Source organism: Bos javanicus, chromosome 8, assembly GCF_032452875.1.
Source record: "Bos javanicus breed banteng chromosome 8, ARS-OSU_banteng_1.0, whole genome shotgun sequence".
Classification (NCBI taxonomy): Eukaryota; Metazoa; Chordata; class Mammalia; order Artiodactyla; family Bovidae; genus Bos; species Bos javanicus.
This window is the reverse complement of record NC_083875.1, coordinates 42,240,300-42,258,416: the sequence shown is the minus strand read 5'-3', so window position 1 is coordinate 42,258,416 and position 18,117 is coordinate 42,240,300. Positions and strand designations below refer to the sequence as shown.

The following is an 18,117-nucleotide window of genomic DNA, read 5'->3' as shown; positions in this document are numbered from 1 at the left end:
CTTTGTGACTTTTCAAAAATGTCATGCAAATGGAATCAGACAGTATACAGCCTTTGGGGTCTTGCTTCTTTCATGTAACAAAATGCATTTGCTTGTAGACCCTGTGCCATAACATCCAACCATCACATTCCAGTGTCTTGGAATCATCTCCTCTTTTTCCCTTCCATTACTCTATTCAGACACTTTATCTCTTGTTCAGATTGCAGTTAGAGTCAATTTGCTATGATTCCACTCCCTGCTGCCTGATTAATCTTCCATTATTACATCTATTCCATGTTATTTACCTGCTCCAACACCTTCAGAAGTTTCCCACTGCTTACAGGAAAAATTTCAGTCTGTGTGCTGTGTCCGACTCTTTGGGACCCGACAGACTGTAGCCCGCCAGGCTCCTCTGTCCATGGGGATTCTCCAGCCACGAATACTGGAGTGGGTTGCCATGCCCTCCTCCAGGCGATCTTTTCAACCCAGTGATTGAACCCAGGTCTCCCACATTGCAGTGCTGAACTCACTGCCTCTGGCTGAACGTAGTTTTCCCTGGGTCTCCAGATTTCAGGGGTGCCTCTAGCCACGCTCTGCGTCTTGGCTTAAAGATCAGTTCTTTAGACTCCCCTATCCTCTATCTCGGCACCTAGTTCATTTCTTCCTAGCGCTAACAACTTTCAACTGTACATTCAGATTGCAAACTGGGCATCTGGCCCTGACCGGGCGCAGAGTGAGTGAGTGTCAAACATACAACAGAAAGGCTGAAAGCGAACTAGCCCGGACCCGGACTTTAGAGGCTGAAGGTAATAAAAGCTAACCCAGCACTCTCTAGGCAGCGTGGCAGGGAGAGGAGCTGTACACCCGCCCTTCTCCCCAGGCTCCCGTCAATCCCCAAACTCCCACAACAGAGACGGCCACAGAAAGCCGCCCGGCTGGTGACAGGGTGAAACCTCTACCTCAGAAACCCTCCGACTCCAGCACCGGGCAGGGAGCTAGGCCCTCCAGAAGCACCGCAGAGTCCCCCTCACTCACCGCACACGTGTGGCCCTGGCAGGCGCGGGTCCCGGCTCCGCCGCTGCGGCTTCCGCTTCCCCGCCTTGCTCCGCCCCCTAGCCTTTCCTCTTCTTCCTCAGCCGAGCTAGAGTTAAGGGGCTGGCAGTAGCCGGAAAAACGAAAATTCGGCATTTCTATTGGTCCGCGTCTAGTCATACGTCATCTAGAGGCGCGAGTGCGGCGCCACGGAAGTTTTGGCCCTAGAAAGTATCCGTGGGTCAATGACGTGATGGTGGCTACTCAAAATGACGTAATTAACCCTTTCCCTTGCCGGTTGCAGAGCTGGCGGTTTCTAGAGGAGGCTGACCGATTGTGGAAGTGGAAGTTTGGTTGGCCGGGCTTCTCCTTGTTCTTCAGTCGCTAAGTCGTGTCTGACTCTTTGTGATACCAATGAACTGCAGCACGCCAGGCTCCTCTGTCCTCCGCGATCTCCTGGAGTTTGTTCAGTTGAGTCGGTGATGCTCTCTAAGCATCTCATCCTCTGTCGTCCCCTTCTCCTTTTGCCTTCACTCTTCCCCACCATCAGGGTAGCAGGGAGCATTACAGGGACATCTCGGTAGTTGGCTAGGATTGCGATCTCGTTTCTTTCAATTTCTTAGCTGGATGGTTTTGGGAAAATCACTCAATTTCTCTGAGGCTTGGTTACCTGATCAATAAATTATAGATGGCATCACTGACTAGATGGACGTGAGTCTGAGTGAACTCCGGGAGTTGATGATGGACAGGGAGGCCTGGCGTGCTGCAATTCATGGGGTCGCAAAGAGTCGGACACGACTGAGCGACTGAACTGACTGAACTGAACTGAAGTCATACATGGAAAGCGCCTAGCACAATAAATGATTTGAACAACCGCTCAATAAATGCTTGCCATTTTAAACCTCTGCGAGTTCCTCCAGACGGTAGTTAGCCCACTTAAGGCTTTAGGAAATCAGACTACTTAGGATGTTATCCCCATCTTACAGATGAAGAAACACACCACAAACTTGCTCTGGTCAAACAAAGCAATTTAGTCCCTAACAGTTTTGGAACTCATGCTAGTAGCGAGGTTGTGCACCCTCTGGAGGTTCTAGGGTAGCATTCTTTGCCCCTTCCAGCTTCTAGCGGTTCCAGGCATTCCTTGGCTTGGACTGCATGACTGCAGTCTCTGCCTCTGTCTTCACATGTCTTTCTCTTCTATGTCTTCCTGTCTTCCATATATTATAAAGACACATGGCTTTGGATTTAGGGCCATCAGGATAATCAAGGATGCTCTCATTCAGAGGTCCTTACTTAATCATATCTGCAAAGATCCTGTTCCCAAAAGCAGTCTCTTTCATAGGTTCTGCGGGATGGTATACTGATATATCATTTGGAGGGCCACTGGGAAAGTTGAGGAATAGGACTTGATCCCAGGGGTGTCAAGCATCAGATTTTACTGTCTTCCAAATCACATTTCCCACCTCTTAAGGCATCAGGCTTGAGACTGGTATTTCACTAGACTTGGCTTCTTGAGGACAGGGACCATCATTACTTCCCAAACACCTATGGCACTATTCAGCACATAGACAGTTGCTAAGTACGTTCTGTGAGCCTTAAGAATTACGTTTGGATAAGCTCTTTTAAGTCTCATAAGAACAGTTAAGCAGGTCTTTCCCCTCAAGTTATGTAGAAAGGGGAAACATTCAGTAGTTTTGATCCAGTCAGTCTGACTCCAAACTCAAAATGACTGACTATGGACTACTATCTCTAATTCACAGATCCTCCAATGAAAGCTCAAGAGGAGAGAATACAAAACAAGAATGGCAGAAGGTCCATTGCAGCACCTATTAGGCAAACAGAATGGTATGTACTCGCCAATAATAATGATAAAATCTTCTTGTACACACCCTACCTGAAAGAGATATATTTATATTTTCAACACCACAGTTTGCATCACCCACATCCTCTCAGACACATCCATGTAGCTGTCAAACGTATTGGGTTGGCCAGAAAGTTCGTTTGAGGTTTTCTATCTGATCTTACTGAAAAACCCCAGAGAAACTTTCTGGCTAACCCAATACATCAAACTCTGTTCATCTGCCTTCTCACCAAGAAGAAAAAAAAAAGTCACATACCTAAGTCCTAGATTATTATTAATGATGTTATTTATCCAATCTGTGTGCTGTCAAAAATTTCACAGTAAGATTGACTTGAGTGTTTGTTTGGAGTCAGTTGGAAGTATCTTGTGGTTTCACAGGACAACAACAACAAAAATTTTCTATAATTTTACAGTTAACCAAGTTAATTCTTCAAATATCTAATACCTGTCCATTTCCCCTATGCTCCATGCCCTCCCTTCCCTTCCAACCTCTGACAACCATCAATCTATTCGTTCAGGTTTTTGAGATTCCACATGTGAGTGAGATCACACCGTATTTGTCTTTTTCTGACTGACTTGTTTCTCTGTTGTCTCCTGACTGCAACATGTAACTCTCAGTTTCCAGATCTATATCAGAGTTCAGGGCTGGGAGAATGGAGAAAAGATGAATGGAGAAAAGATGAAACCCACTTTTTTCCTCCCAATAGGGCTCTATCCTTTCATACCAGAGGGAGAAGACCTGGCAGTGTTTCCCGTCTATTTAAATGCCTAGAACTCAGTCACACGGCTGCCCCCTGGACTGGAAGACCATCAGACATACTGTTAACCAAGCATTTGGATTCCATTCTTTTTCCAGTACTGTAGTAAAATTACAGGTAACTTGGCAAATATGCTTTCATCCAGCAACAGAGACTTGTTATTTAATCTGGTTTAAAACTTAAAATAACTCTAGTTAAGCTAAAACTTAAAATTATTGTGGTATCCAAGGTAGGGGATCTCAATCTTGGCCACACATCAGAATCACCTGTGGATTAAAAAAAAAAAACAACCCAACAACAGTAATTCTGATTTAATTAGTCTGAAGTGGGACCTGGCCACTGAGAATTTGGAAAGTTCCCCCAGATCACACTAAGGTGTGGCTAAAATTGAGTTGCTTATTTAGGGAATGGAGTTCAAGTTGGTGATTTGATTTGATTTTCCAGTTAAATGAGGATTAAACCCTGTAACCTTCTGGTTCCTCTTTTTGTGGTCACCAGAATTAGAGAATTAAATATAAAGTGCACTTGTTTCTCTAAGTAGAATTTCTTAGATATAACTGTATCTCTCTTATTGCTTGAGGTCTCCTGCAGTGAGTTAACATCATTATATATTGAAAATGGTTTAAATTTGAACTATATGCTTTCAAATGTATTCTGGAAAAAGTTCTTTTTTTTTTTTTTAATTTGTCACTATTTTGTGCAATTTTCCTCTTTTTCATAAAAATAAAGTGTTAGGTGTCAGCTCCCATACATCTCCCCTCCCTCCAAATCAGTTCTTTAAAGTTTTAACTAATGGATTTTTAACTAACGATGTTCTTTTTGTGTCTCCCAATGCATAAGCAGGGATAAAGGGCATGTTATTGATGTAAAACATAAGTGGGACTTTGGCAACGATTGGGTTTTATTTTCAGGACCTATTAGAATCATAAATCCATGGAAACGGAGCAGTTGCCAACACATTTTCCTTTAGTAAAAAAGAACTGCTTCTGAGTAGAGCGGATTATGTCTTTCAATACCACATATTTGCTAAAAAGTGCACAAATATAAACATTAATTGTGCATTCCGAATTTCCAGTTACTGTGTAGTAGACATAAAATTGACCTGGTCCTAGTTTTACTTTCTTTGATGACATTGTTAAGAGCCACAGAAAAATCAGATCAATAAGATGGTGGCTCCGTTGGTAAAGAATCCGCCTGCAATGCAGGAGACCACCTGCAATTCAGGAGACCCAGATTCAACCCCTGGGTCGGGAAGATCCCCTAGAAAAGGGAATGGCAACCCACTCCAGTATTCTTGCCCGAGAAATCCCATGGACAGAAGAGCCTAGTGGGCTACACTCCATGGGGTTGCAAGAGTTGGACATGACTTAGTGATCAAACCACCAGCACCACCAAACATAAAATTGACCTTGTCCTAATTATACTTTGTTTGGTGACACTCTTAAGAGCCACAGAAAAATTAGATCAATAAGATAAAAGTGTATCTGATTGTAGTATAAAATACCACTTTTAATGAAAGATCATATCAAAGATTAGTTCGTATCACTTAAAGCCCATGAGTCATACTTAACACTGCACTATCATAGAACAGAACTCCTCAAGCAGTAGGTACCAGCACTAGGTTTTAGCAGGTGGGAACAATGAACATGTTTTTGGTTTAATTTTTTGCTGAACTTGTTTGCAGGCTTTATGAAAGGTATTTCCTTTGCAAACTCGTGACTGGTTTTGACTTGTGATTTCCTTGATTTCTGAGCAAGCTCATTAATATATGAATCATTTTCTATTTCTCCCATTTTACTTTTAAAAACTATAGAAATGTTAAGTCAGGACTTAACAGTGATGTCTAGCTCTATATACCTACTCAGTTTTCCTCCTCATTTTAAGATGGTGAAAAGATTAACCAACAACCTAAGCCCGTTATGTCACTTTGAATTTTCCAGCAGATGCCGAGATAGTATCAGAAGGCCAAGACATGTATTGGGGGTGGGAAGCCTGTGAAAGACAAGGAGAGAGAGAACAGGATTAAGTCAGAAGCCTCAGGCCATAATACTGATCAAATCCTGATCTGAAGGGACTGATGGACAGGAGAAAGGTGTGGTAAAAAGATCTGTTGATTGAGACTCTGGTAATCATACCCTTGTAAGGTGAAGAATACTACAGAGATCCTTTTGCACTGACCATATCTGCTAAGAAGTACTGAGAGGCGCCTGAGTGGATCACCTGGGCTCTACAGTGATCCCACGCATCCCCCATGTAGAAAAGCAGCCTTAGCTCTTCCTGCTGATGTGAGTTCATCACTCTTGCCAACATGGTTGAGGAGTTCCTCTTCTCACTGTTGGTCCTGGACACAGTGAGTCCAAAACATCCAGGAGGCATCTATAGCTCAGTGGAACTCTTGCTCTATCCTCTGCCAAGAATGTGTCTCCTTTGCAGAGCCCAGAGCTGTAAGAACAGAAAGCACAAATTGCCCAGAGGACCATTTAGAATGATGGCAAGTGGGGCCATTCCTGCTTCTGCTCCTTAGTTCCAGGCCTGTGTGGTTGTCATCTTATAGCACCGTATAGAGATCTCTCACTTGGATTTATTCTGCATTCTGGAGGACAGCATCCCATTTTTGCAGATTACGGCCTCTGAGTTGGTGCTTCGGCTTCACCTTTAAAAAGCCAATGCACAGCTGTGTCACATGGCTGCCTCTGGGGGAGCAGTGTGAAATGTGTCTTGTGGATCACATGACCTCCTTTGCTGTGAAGTGTGTTCCCTATTCAGATGCTATGTTGTGTAGTTTTCCATGACTATAGATCAGGTATTTCTTAGCTTCTGGACAGTGGTCCTGGCTGAGGCTCTTGGGCAGGAAAAGCAAGTCCATGCTTGAAATAGGACTCTATATTATGAGGAGAAACAGCTGGCCCTTCCAGAGTAATAGGGGCCCAATGTCATCAACTCATCAGTAGGTGACCTGCTGGTCTCTGGGAAACAATGCCAATTCAAGGGCTCAGCACTGGTTTCTGTTGCTGGCAGGTCTACATTCAGAGGAATCAGTAGTTAGACTGGCTCTGGTAAGTGGGAGTTCACACTGCTTGGCCCACATGTAGCCTCCGTCACTGTCACTGTGGCCGCTACGTTCATGTACCCACCAGGCCAGCTCTAGAGTGTCTAGTGTTGCAAGCTCACCAATATCAACTGGCTGAATCAGCTTGTCTTGTTGGTTGTTCCGTGGTTATTGTGGATGCCTTTTGATTGGGCTTCCTTTGTGGCTCTCATGGGAAAGAAACTGCCTGCCCTGCAATGCAGGAGACTTGGGTTCGATCTCTGGGTTGAGAAGATCCCCTGGAGAAGAGAATGGTTACCCACTTCAGTATTCTTGCCTGGAGAATGCCATGGACAGAGGAGCTTGGTAGGCTACAGTCCATGGGGTTGCAAAGAGCTGGACATGACTAAGAAACTAACACTTTGTTGGGTAGTATCATGTGAAAATGGTCACCTGCCATGTCCATTCCCATCTGCCTTTACCCTGGACCTTGTTTCCCACCGTCCTTTTCCTTCCAGGTGCTTGACTGGTTGGGGCATTGGCCAATGATAGCAATTTCTATATGCTCTCACCTTGGGCCATTTCTCCTTCCACATAACCTGGATGACTAGGTATACTCTTGCCCACTAGGAAGATTCCCTCCTCTACTGTCTCTCACCTGAATGAGGTTGTAATGCTACTATTTACTTTCAGTTTATACCCCCAAACCTTGCCAATTCACCTGTAAACTCTGCTGGAGCTTTTTCCTCCTCCATCAGCTATTTGTAAGGTACCCTGCTCTATGGCCACAGAAGAGAGCTGAGGAAGCAGGGCTGATGCAATCATGTGGGTGATGCAGAGATTGAGGCTTCCTATTTGTGCACCCGACTCATGCCCTCTGGTCTTACTTGGGCTCAAGCCAGGACATGCCATTTCCACGTTCTAATGGATTGTTGCTGGGCGCTTTTCACTTTACAGAATGACGGGTGAGACAGAACCCATCTCCCAGTGGACAGCTGTGGGAGGATGCTCATTGGACACTATAGTCAAGCACTGCCTCTCTCAGGTCTCAGTAACATGCTAGGAGATGCGTATAATTCCCCATTATAGATGATCTGGCCTTGCTCTAGAACCCCAAGGCTCTAAGCTGTGATCCTCCTTGGGCTTACCATGAACTCTGTGCTGCATTTTTTCTCACCACTGACACATCCCACACCACAGGGTCTACCAGATGCTCTGCTCTAAGTGGGGAGGCTGCTTTTGCTACATCTTGGCCCTGCTGTATAGTCCTCCCTGCCCCGGGGTCCACTCAAAGCTGGCAGTCTGTCATGCCCTCCAATACATGGACCAGACAGAGCAGGATTCCTAGATGTGAAGTACTTGGCTGCCAGAATGTGAAAAGGCTCCCCGGGCATTGTACTTCCTTCTTTGTAATAGGGAATCTGAGATGCAACCATGTCTCTTCACTTTGGAGGGATACCCTGACATGTCCCTGACCCTAAAAATGTGCACCTCCTTTTTTTCAGTCCTAGTCTTAGGAATCTGTAAGCTTTACTGAAGTGGCCTGTCCTTGAAACTCTTCAGCATTTATTTCCCATCTTTTTGAACGCACATTTCTTACCAAGGTCTTGAGCGTACTAGTCGTGTCTTTATTTCACAAATGTAATGAATTGGTGTGCTGTTCTGCGGGATGTCCAGATGGCCCAGATCTCTTTGGACTATATTAAGACAGAAGGTGGGCGAGCTAACACAGCCCTGGTGCAAAACTGTAAATGAATACCGTTGTTCATTCCAAGGAGTGTGAACTGTTTCTGATCCTATTTTCCATCTACTTTTTCTATCCTGTTTTGCCATCTGCTGCGGTAACTCAGGCATTTCACCTCTGCTCTGCGACTGGAATAAAAACTTAGTGTTCGCCTCCTTCTTCCAGGGTCCATGCTGGAGTGTTAAATCCCATGTTCCTAGAAAGTGAGTCCAAGTCAAGGTTTTCCCATTTGTTCTCTTTGGCCTTCCAGCCCCCTCACACCCCAGTCCCTCGGTGGGGCTCTCCCCTGACAGTGGATGCTGGCCAACTCCTGCTGGTCCTCTGGGAGGTAATCTCTCCTCCCTCAACAGGCTCAGCATGTCCTCTGTTGGGTTTAACCCAAGTGACTGGCCAGGCAGCCAGGAGAGGCAGTGGGGGCTGCTCCTGAGGGCAGAGGTCGGGGAGCAGATATTGTCTTGAAGGGAGAGGCCTCTACGGTATCTTCCTGCTCAAGCAGAGTCTGGATCTTAACAAGGCAGTGCGGGCTACCTCTGCAAGTTCGCATGTTCAGGGCCGTCAGCAGAGCCAAACCGGGGGCACCCATTCATGCACCCATTCCACAGCTCATGGTCTCAGGTTGTCCCAGTCAGGTCTTTGGCTCCATTGTAACGGGATGCCCTGGCTAAGCACTTGAAACATTCTGGAGATGCACACTTCCTGAAATCTTGGGCTTGCTTTTCACATCATCCCCTTCCCCTGCCAGAGATAGCAGCCTCTTTGCAAGTAACCAGAGATGGCTCTGCCTCCCCCATGAGCCTTTAACCATCTGATTCCAGTTCTCATTGTCACTCTGCAGGGAATCCTCCATGTCCACTCTCCTTGTAGATACCTAACCGCCCTCCAACCCCCAATAACTTTCAAATCCCTGACCCACTGCACTGGCAAAGGCATTCCTCTCCACCAGATGACCCCATGCTCATCAGTAGTGACTGCTTTTTTAGCAGATGAACAACCATCTGTGCCAAGGACTAGCTGTGCCCCACATACCACTTGGACTGGGACCCTCCTTGCCAGCCTGGGATGAGTGATCTGGTCTCAAACCCCATCTTTTCATCAGCTTTCTGGAACCACTCCTGGTACCAGTGGCATTGTTTCAAGTTCTCTGGGAAACAAGAGCAGAGTTATAAATGTAAGATTTATATAAGCAATATTCCATAAAGCTAAAGGGAAGAGGCAGTGGGGTAAGAGGGAGAGCCTAGGACAGGGATGTGGGAAGGATCGTACAGGAAGAGCCCCCAAGAACAACTTTGAGGATTCTTTGGCCTGGCTGGTGTGAAGACTCAGAGCCCAGACTGGCCATTAGAGAGGTGGACAGGAATGTCCTGTTGTTGGCTTGGAGCAGCCCCAGAGCCCATGGTCTTGGTCTGGACACTGTGGATGCTGGAGGTTTGAGAGCCTGGAGGCCTTCAGCTAACCCACCTCTCACCTGCTGCAGCAGGTGTCCTCCTGAAGAAAGACCTGAGCTGTATACTCTGCCTTCAGTGTTATATGACTGGTTCAGTGGCAAGGTCAAGACAAGAACCAGGATGGTCACCAGGGTTTTGGAAGCCTAATCTTATGTCTTTTCTATATTTGGGGGGAGGGGACAAGATTAATTTCTGCCATATATTCTTTGATGTATTATCTAGTATTTAGCAACTCAATGCAATAGGTCCTCAAAAAGTCTCAAAAAATAGCTCCTTGGACAGTAAATTATACTATACAATTAAAATATGACTTCACACTGAGTGTAGAAGTCAGGGTTTGGGAGCTACACAATCCAGTGTTTGTTTTAAGACACCTTATTGCTGAGGTTGACTATGTGCAAGACAGGGCGCTCGTGGGGACTGTCCTCGAGACAGGGAGGTGAAAACAACAATCGAGAATTTTAAATTTGGTGGCCAATATCTCAAATACATTAACACCTGAATTTTTATAACATCAACATATCATTTCACAAGGATTAGCTAGGATTAGCTATCTGAGAGCAAGGAAACTGTCCTTTGTTTGTTGTAGTATCTCTAGTGAAAGTGAAAGTCGCTCAGTCGTGTCCGACTCTTTGCGACCCCATGGACTGTAGCCCACCAGGCTCCTCTGTCCATGGAATTCTCCAAGCAAGAATATTGGAGAATGTTGCCATTCCCTTCTGCAGGGGACCATCCTGACCCAGGGATCGAACCTGGGTCTCTTGCATTACTGACAGATTCATTACCATCTGACCTGCCAAGGAAGCCCACTGTATCTCTAGGGCCCTATACATTGCCTGGCACATAATTAGTTGTCGATAAGATTAGTTAGATGGGTATCACTGTTAAGCTGTAACTGCACAAGTTTAAGGATCACAGCTATTTTATTTGCGGGCACACAGTGAGAACTTAAGTCAACAAATTCAGCAACTGTATTCATTCAGTGGCTATTCTGTCCCAGGCACTGTCCTGGGCACTCGGGATATCTATTAGTCAACAAATCTAAGCGTTCCTGATAATAAACACCAAACAACCACAAGCAATAAACAAGGGCATGATAAGATATGTTAGAAGTACTACAGTAAAAAGAATGGAATTGAGTAAAGAGAGAACCAGACCAGGAGAATAGGTTATAATATCAAATAGGGTGGTCAGTGTAGGTCTCACTAAGGAGAGATTTGGAGAGTTTGGAAGTTTGCCAAGCATACATCTGGAAGAGGAGCCTTCCAAGCAGAGGAAAGAGCTGAAGCAAAGGACCGAAGAGCAGGAGTCATCACCCTCATGACTATGTCTTTGAGGAACACGGGGAGGGGTGGGTGGCTGGAGTCAGCCAGGGAGGAAAGTAACAGGAAACAAGTTCAGGAGGAAGGTGGGAGTGGTTTGCAGGTGGTGAAAGGGTTTTTTAGGCCATTTTAAGGACCTTGGGTTTTACTCTTGAGTGAAAAAGAAGCGCCGTCTCAGGGTTCTGAGCAAAGGAGAAAAATGATCTGACATCCAAACAATAAACTTTTGCAGGATTAATGAATATATGAAGTAGATAGAATCATGCTATTTTATTGCTCATGAACTGGTTCTATAAAACTCATCATAATGATATATTATTTTTTTGCTGGTTTTTCCTGACACTCATTCTTTATCTCTAAGGAGCTGCTTGTCTTACGTAACTTGATCGTTCCCACTTCCAGCAGCAGCAGGAGGAACTATCTGCCAACCACTTAATCATGGCTAACTAGACACCATTTGATAGTTTTGAGAGCATTTTTCACATGTATTGTGTCACTCAAATCATCCAAACTGTATGTAGTATTACATTACAGATCTATCACAAATACAGAAACAAGCTCCAAGAGATGATGTATATATACTGCCCACAGTCACACATTTAATAATGGCAGAGTATGAATTTTGTCTCCTCATCTAGTATTTTGTAGAGCTACATTCCAGGTCCTGAAGACAGAAAATGGCTACATTACTCTAAGAGGGGTTTAGAGTTCAGGTGGGAGGCCAGGATGGGAATAAACACAAATATGGTAAATATCAGAATAAAGAAGTAGAGGCGAAGTACCAAAGTTTTGTAGTGTGTTCAGCAAAAACCCATAAAGAGGACGATGGTCACAATGGTTGGTGGCCTTAGATACACTGAAATGGGGCGCAGAGGGGGCGGTGGCGGTGGTGTACTTGGGTAGTGGGAATAACGCTGGCACATGTTTGGAGGTCCAGACGAGCACCGTGCCCCTGGGAATGGTTGGACGCTCCATTCTGAGTGGAAGGAAGTTGTAGGAAACAGGATTATAGCCAGTAGAAAAAAGCCACATTATATAGAATCTCAAGCCACAGACTAAGACCATATGTACTTTATCTACTGCAAGTTGCCAATGATTTATGAGTGGAGATGATGTTAACAAAGTTGTTGTTTTTTAACCTCCTTGAACTTTTTAAAAGTTCAATATAACACGACTGTTTAGTGGGAGCTGACATGAGAGGCAGTGTCTCAGAATGAGTTCCTTCAGAAGTCAACAATGAGATGAAGATTCAGGTGAAAATCCCTGATTATGGGGGTGATGCCAGGAAACACCAGTGTGGGACTAGTGGGGAGAGGTGGGAACCAGAGGCAGCCGGAAGCGTGTTCTCTGTCAGGCAGTTCACCACTCTGGGTAACTGGAGATTAACCTTGTTGGGGGACTCTGGGGGCCAGTGTGGAACACAGAGAGCCAAGGGATCCCCCCCAAGGGATGCAAGAGCCGGGGTGTTTATACGTGAGCTCCCAGCAGTCACTGATTGAGGCTGCTCCTGGGGGCGGGGATTTGAGGTTCCCCAGAACTCCCAGCCTGACACCCAGGCACTGTGATGGCATCTGGTAGCATCAGAGAAGCCCTCAGTCAGAAATGCATCTGCTGGCAATGGGGGGCTGGATAGTGTGCAAAATAGATAAGGTGCGTGGTCCAGACAGGCTGGTGGCAGGATTTGCTACAGGCAGCAACAGTAGTAGATTGAGACCTCTAAGCCAGAGAGTCACATGGGTTCAGACCAATGTGCTGACAACAGGGAATGAAAAGAAGGAACAGCTTAAGAGCTTTTATAAAGGGAGAATTGCAAGCCTTGGTCTTATAGACCTTTGTCTTATAAGGTCACAAGTAACTCAACCTATTTAATGACTGGAGTTAACCTCTGAAAAAAGTCTAACTGGTCCCACATGCATTCTTTTGAACATATTAGGGAAAATAAGTATCTATAAGACTAATCATTTAAAAACACCTATGAAAGAGAAAAGTGAAAGTCACTTAGTTATGTCCGACTCTTCATAGTCCATGGAATTCTCCAGGCCAGAATACTGGAGTGGGTAGCCTTTCCCTTCTCCAGAGGATCTTCCCAACCCAGGGATCGAACCCAGGTCTCCCACATTGCAGGCAGATTCTTTACCAGCTGAACCACAAGGGAAGCCCCAAGAATACTGGAGTGGGTACCAGTGGATCTTCCCAACCCAGGAATCGAACCAGGGTCTCCCGCATTGCAGGCATATTCTTTACCAAGTGAGCTATCAGGGAAGCCCAAAAACACCTATAAATTACACTTATTAGGGAAGGATCTGGGCAAAGGTGTGATAAAGTTTATATACTTATGGGAGAGCAACACACATCCAAATTCCAGACCTGCTCATTTTAGCCAATTCCTCTTTTTCATGGGAACACAAGGAAAAGTAATGAAGAGATAATGTAAATCAAGAAACATTACCTATGAATAATGGAGATAAAAAACAGTAAATACATGACTTCCCTAGTGGTCTAGTGGTTAAGAATTGCCTGCCAATGTAGGGGACATGGTCGATCCCTGCCCTGGGGAAATTCCACACGCTGCAGGGCAACTGAGCCCACGTGCCACAACTACTAAAGCTTGTGCGCCCAGAGCCTGTGCTCTGCAACAAGAGAAGCCGCCACAGTGAGACGTCTATGCACCACAACGAAGAGTAGCCCCCATTCATTGCAACTAGAGAAGGCCTGCGGGCAGCAACAAAGACCCAGTGCAGTCAAAAATAAACACATAAATAAAAAAGAAGGCAAGTACAACCTAATCATTTGTTCACATATTTCTAGCAGGAGCTTTTGAGAAAACTCATCAAAGAATGCAGATAGAAAATGGAAACATGGGAGAGTAATTTATGGAGGCATTCATTCCGCTTCATTCTCATAGTTGTCACTAAAAAGATAAGAGGTATTACCTCCTTTTCTCACCCCTCTGCTCCTTGGCTAGACGGTCAGACTTGGAAAGGAAAAGAAAGAGAAGAATAGGAAAAGGAAAGGGATATGCTCCTGGAAGAAAGGAGCTGAAATGTCCAGGAGGGAAAATGCTGAGGTACCAGAAGAGCAAAATCAGGGAAATATGATGTGCAGTGCAGTGGAGGTGGGTTCAGGGGCTCCAGAGATGCGGGGGATTCAAGGTGAACTGGAGGGACCTGCCTCAGAAGGTCATGAAACCTGGGAAATGGGCATTTCCTCAGGCACTGTCACAAACTAAAGATTAAAGTTCCCTTCCTCAGTTTTGCGGGTGGCTAACCCTGATTCTGGGAAAGACTGAGGGCTGGAGGAGAAGGGGGCAACAGAGGATCAGATGGTTGGATGGCATCACCGATCAATGTTTGAGCAAACTCTGGGAGATAGTGATGGACAGGGAAGCCAGGCACGCTGCGGTCCATGAGGTGGCAAAGAGTCAGACGCGACTTAGTGACTGGACAACAACGATGTCCTATAGGACTCGTTAGGATGTATGAGGGAGGCAGAGGTTTCTAAGATCCAACTGAAAATATTTACTACCTTTGACGGGTGGACATGCAGCCAAATCAAGCTGATTTCAAAAGAAAAAATGCTGATTCTTGCAGCAAATTCATCCCTGCAGTAGAAGAACTATATAAGCTTGACTTTTCTTTCTCTGTTTGCTTTGTTGAAACTACATGTCCCGTCCTGAGACTCACATGGGAGGAGAGTGAGTGATATTCTGCCGAGTGTATGGATGGAACCATCCTCCGCGTGACTCTTCCCAGACCTGGTGCCTTTGTGGAGGCCTCTCCATGCTGACATTCTCATTAATGGAAGAAGAATCGATATTACCCCCTTCTCCTAAATTTTTCTCTTCTTTCCATCAAATTTGATAGAAAAAGAATGGGTACATAAGCACAACGGGATGGAGATCTTTGAAAGGTACATATTTGAAAGGAAGAAGGAGAAAACAAGGAGATTAAGGAAACCAAGGAGGAGGCTGGGATGTGTGGGATGGAGATTGATGGGAAAAGGAAGTGGAGAAAAAGGCAGAGTAGAAAGGTGGAAGGAGGAAGGCAAGGAGCTTGGTAACTTTGATCCCTTTGCCTTTAGAATGCCAAGGATGCTGACTATTCAGGGTTCCTTCCTGTGTCAGCAAGACAATCTGCAAAAATACATTTGAGCCAAATTTATAGATAGAGGGAACCAGTCAAATGTCTCCTTGTGATGTTAAATTTATTTAGTGACATGAACAACTCAAAGGCACATTTAAAATAAGATACAAATTTGGAAATACTGTTTGCTTCAATTCGCATTTCATTTAATAAAGCCTTCATATTCATTTTTGATGGAAGTATCCTTGTCATCAATAGAGGTACTTTTCAGTTCAGTTCAGTCACTCAGTCGTGTCTAACTCTGTGACCTCATGGACCACAGCACGCCAGGCTTCCCTCTCCATCACCAACTCCCAGAGTTTACTCAAACTCTTATCCATCGAGTTGGTGATGCCATCCAACCATCTCATCCTCTGTTGTCCCCTTCTCTTCCTGCCTTCAATCTTTCCCAGCATTAGGGTCCTTTCAAATGAGTCAGCTCTTTGCATCAGGTGGCCAAAGTATTGGAGTTTCAGCTTCAATATCAGTCCTTCCAATGAACACTCAGGACTGATCGATCTCCTTTAGGATCGACTGGTTGGATCTCCTTACAGTCCAAGGGACTCTCAAGAGTCTTCTCCAACACCACAGTTCAAAAGCATTAATACTTCGGTGCTCAGCTTTCTTTATAGTTCAACTCTCACATCCATACATGACTACTGGAAAAACCATAGCCTTGACTAGACAGACCTTTGTTGGCAAAGTAATGTCTCTGCTTTTTAATATGCTGTCTAGGTTGAACATCTGGAAGTTCATGGGTCACGTATTGCTGAAGCCTGGCTTGAACTTCCAGATGTTCAAGCTGGTTTTAGAAAAGTCAGAGGAACCAGATATCAAATTGCCAACATCTGCTGGATCATTGAAAAACCAAGAGAGTTTCAGAAAAACATCTATATCTGCTTTATTGACTATGCCAAAGCCTTTGACTGTGTGGATCACAATAAACTGTGGAAAATTCTTCAAGAGATAGGAATATCAGACCACCTGACCTGCCTCTTGAGAAACCTGTATGCAGGTCAGGAAGCAATAGTTAGAACTGGACATGGAACAACAGACTGATTCCAAATAGGAAAAGGAGTACGTCAAGGCTGTATATTGTCACCCTGCTTATTTAACCTATATGCAGGGTACATCATGAGAAATGCTGGGCTGGTGGAAGCACAAGCTGGAATCAAGATTGCCAGGAGAAATATCAATAACCTCAGATATGCAGATGACACTACCCTTATGGCAGAAAGTGAAGAAAGAGCCTCTTGATGAATGTGAAAAAGTTGGCTTACAGCTCAGTATTCAGAAAACTAAGATCATGGCATATGGTCCCATCACTTCATGGCAAATAGATGGGGAAACAATGGAAACAGTGGCTGGCTTTGTTTTTTTGGGCTCCAAAAATCACAGCAGATGGTGATTGCAGCCATGAAATTAAAAGATGCTTATTCCTTGGAAGGAAAGTTATGACCAACCTAGACAGCATATTAAAAAGCAGAGATATTACTTTGCCAACAAAGGTCCATCTAATCAAGGCTATCGTTTTTCCAGTAGTCATGTATGGATGTGAGAGTTGGACTATAAAGAAAGCTGAGCACCAAAGAATTGATGCTTTTGAACTGTGGTGCTGGAGAAGACCCTTGAGAGTCCCTTGGACTGCAAGGAGATCCAGTCAGTTCATCCTAAAGCAGATCGGTCCTGGGTGTTCATTGGAAGGACTGATGTTGAAGCTGAAACTCGAATCCTTTGGCCACTGGATGTGAAGAGCTGACTCATCTGAAAAGACCCTGATGCTCGGAAAGATTGAGGGTAGGAGGAGAAGGGGACAACAGAGGATGAGATGGTTGGATGGCATCACTGACTCAGTGGACATAGGTTTGGGTAGACTCCAGGAGTTGGTGATGGACAGGGAGGCCTGGCAAGCTGCAGTTCATGGGGTCACAAAGAGTTGGACATGACTAAGTGACTGAACTGAACTGAATTGAACTAGGTTGGTCATAACTTTTCTTCCAAGGAGCAAGCATCTTGTAATTTCATGGCTGCAATCACCATCTGCAGTGATTTTGGAGCCCAGAAAAATAAAGTCAGCCACTGTTTCTACTGTTTCCTCATCTATTTGCCATGAAGTGATGGGACTGGATGCCATGATCTTCATTTTCTGAATGTTGAGCTTTAAGCCAACTTTTTCACTCTCCACTTTCACTTTCATCAAGAGGCTTTTTAGTTCCTCTTCACTTTCTGCCATAAGGGTGGTGTCATCTGCAAATCTGAGGTTATTGACATTTCTCCTGGCAATTGGGATTCCAGCTTGCAATTCATCTACCCCAGCATTTCTCATGAGGTACTTTTGGAGTCACCCAATGCTGTTTTCAGAAAGGACTTACAATATTCAAGTTTACCACCCAGGAATAATGATTAAATAATATTTCTTTGCCCCCTTAAACAAAACTGATTATCTCAGGATCCTTCTACTCATATTTAAAATCTATATTGATTTCAGCTAATTTATGGCTCATCTTCTCTAAATGATATGCTATTTATCAACACAAGATAACTGAGAGAAAGTCTTATAAATGAGAGTATCTATAAGGACTGGTGGAGAAGGCAGTGGCACCCTACTCCATTACTCTTGCCTGGAAAGTCCCATGGACGGAGAAGCCTGGTGGGCTGCAGTCCATGGGGTCACTAAGAGTCAGACACGACTGAGCAACTTCCCTTTCACTTTTCACTTTCATGTAATGGAGAAGGAAATGGCAACCCACTCCAGTGTTCTTTCCTGGAGAATCCCAGGGATGGGGGAGCCTGGTGGGTTGCTGTCAGTGGGGTCACACAGAGTCGG

General features: G+C 44.8%; 1 protein-coding gene and 1 long non-coding RNA gene across 9 annotated transcripts in view; one reads left to right on the top strand and one right to left on the bottom strand.

Moving 5' to 3' along the window:
- PUM3 (pumilio RNA binding family member 3) overlaps positions 1 to 1,103 on the bottom strand; it is a 41,283-nt gene extending 40,180 nt beyond the window's left edge. For 3 of the 6 annotated variants that reach the window (XM_061425415.1, XM_061425418.1, XM_061425421.1), the window contains exon 1: positions 1,015 to 1,103. The gene's annotated coding sequence lies outside the window, so the exon portion shown is untranslated. Of the gene's footprint in view, positions 1 to 938 lie in introns of all 6 variants that reach the window. The other 3 variants (XM_061425416.1, XM_061425420.1, XM_061425419.1) reach the window with 2 other exon arrangements.
- Positions 1,104 to 1,177: 74 nt separating this feature from the next.
- LOC133252644 (uncharacterized) lies at positions 1,178 to 15,490 on the top strand. 3 transcript variants are annotated; one of them, XR_009738015.1, is made up of 4 exons: positions 1,178 to 1,934; positions 2,772 to 2,856; positions 3,580 to 3,747; positions 13,978 to 15,490. It is a non-coding gene; the product is annotated as an uncharacterized LOC133252644 (long non-coding RNA). The 3 variants fall into 3 exon arrangements; XR_009738013.1 differs by having other exon boundaries at positions 3,580 to 15,490; XR_009738014.1 differs by having other exon boundaries at positions 1,226 to 1,481; positions 3,580 to 15,490.
- Positions 15,491 to 18,117: the final 2,627 nt, after the last annotated feature.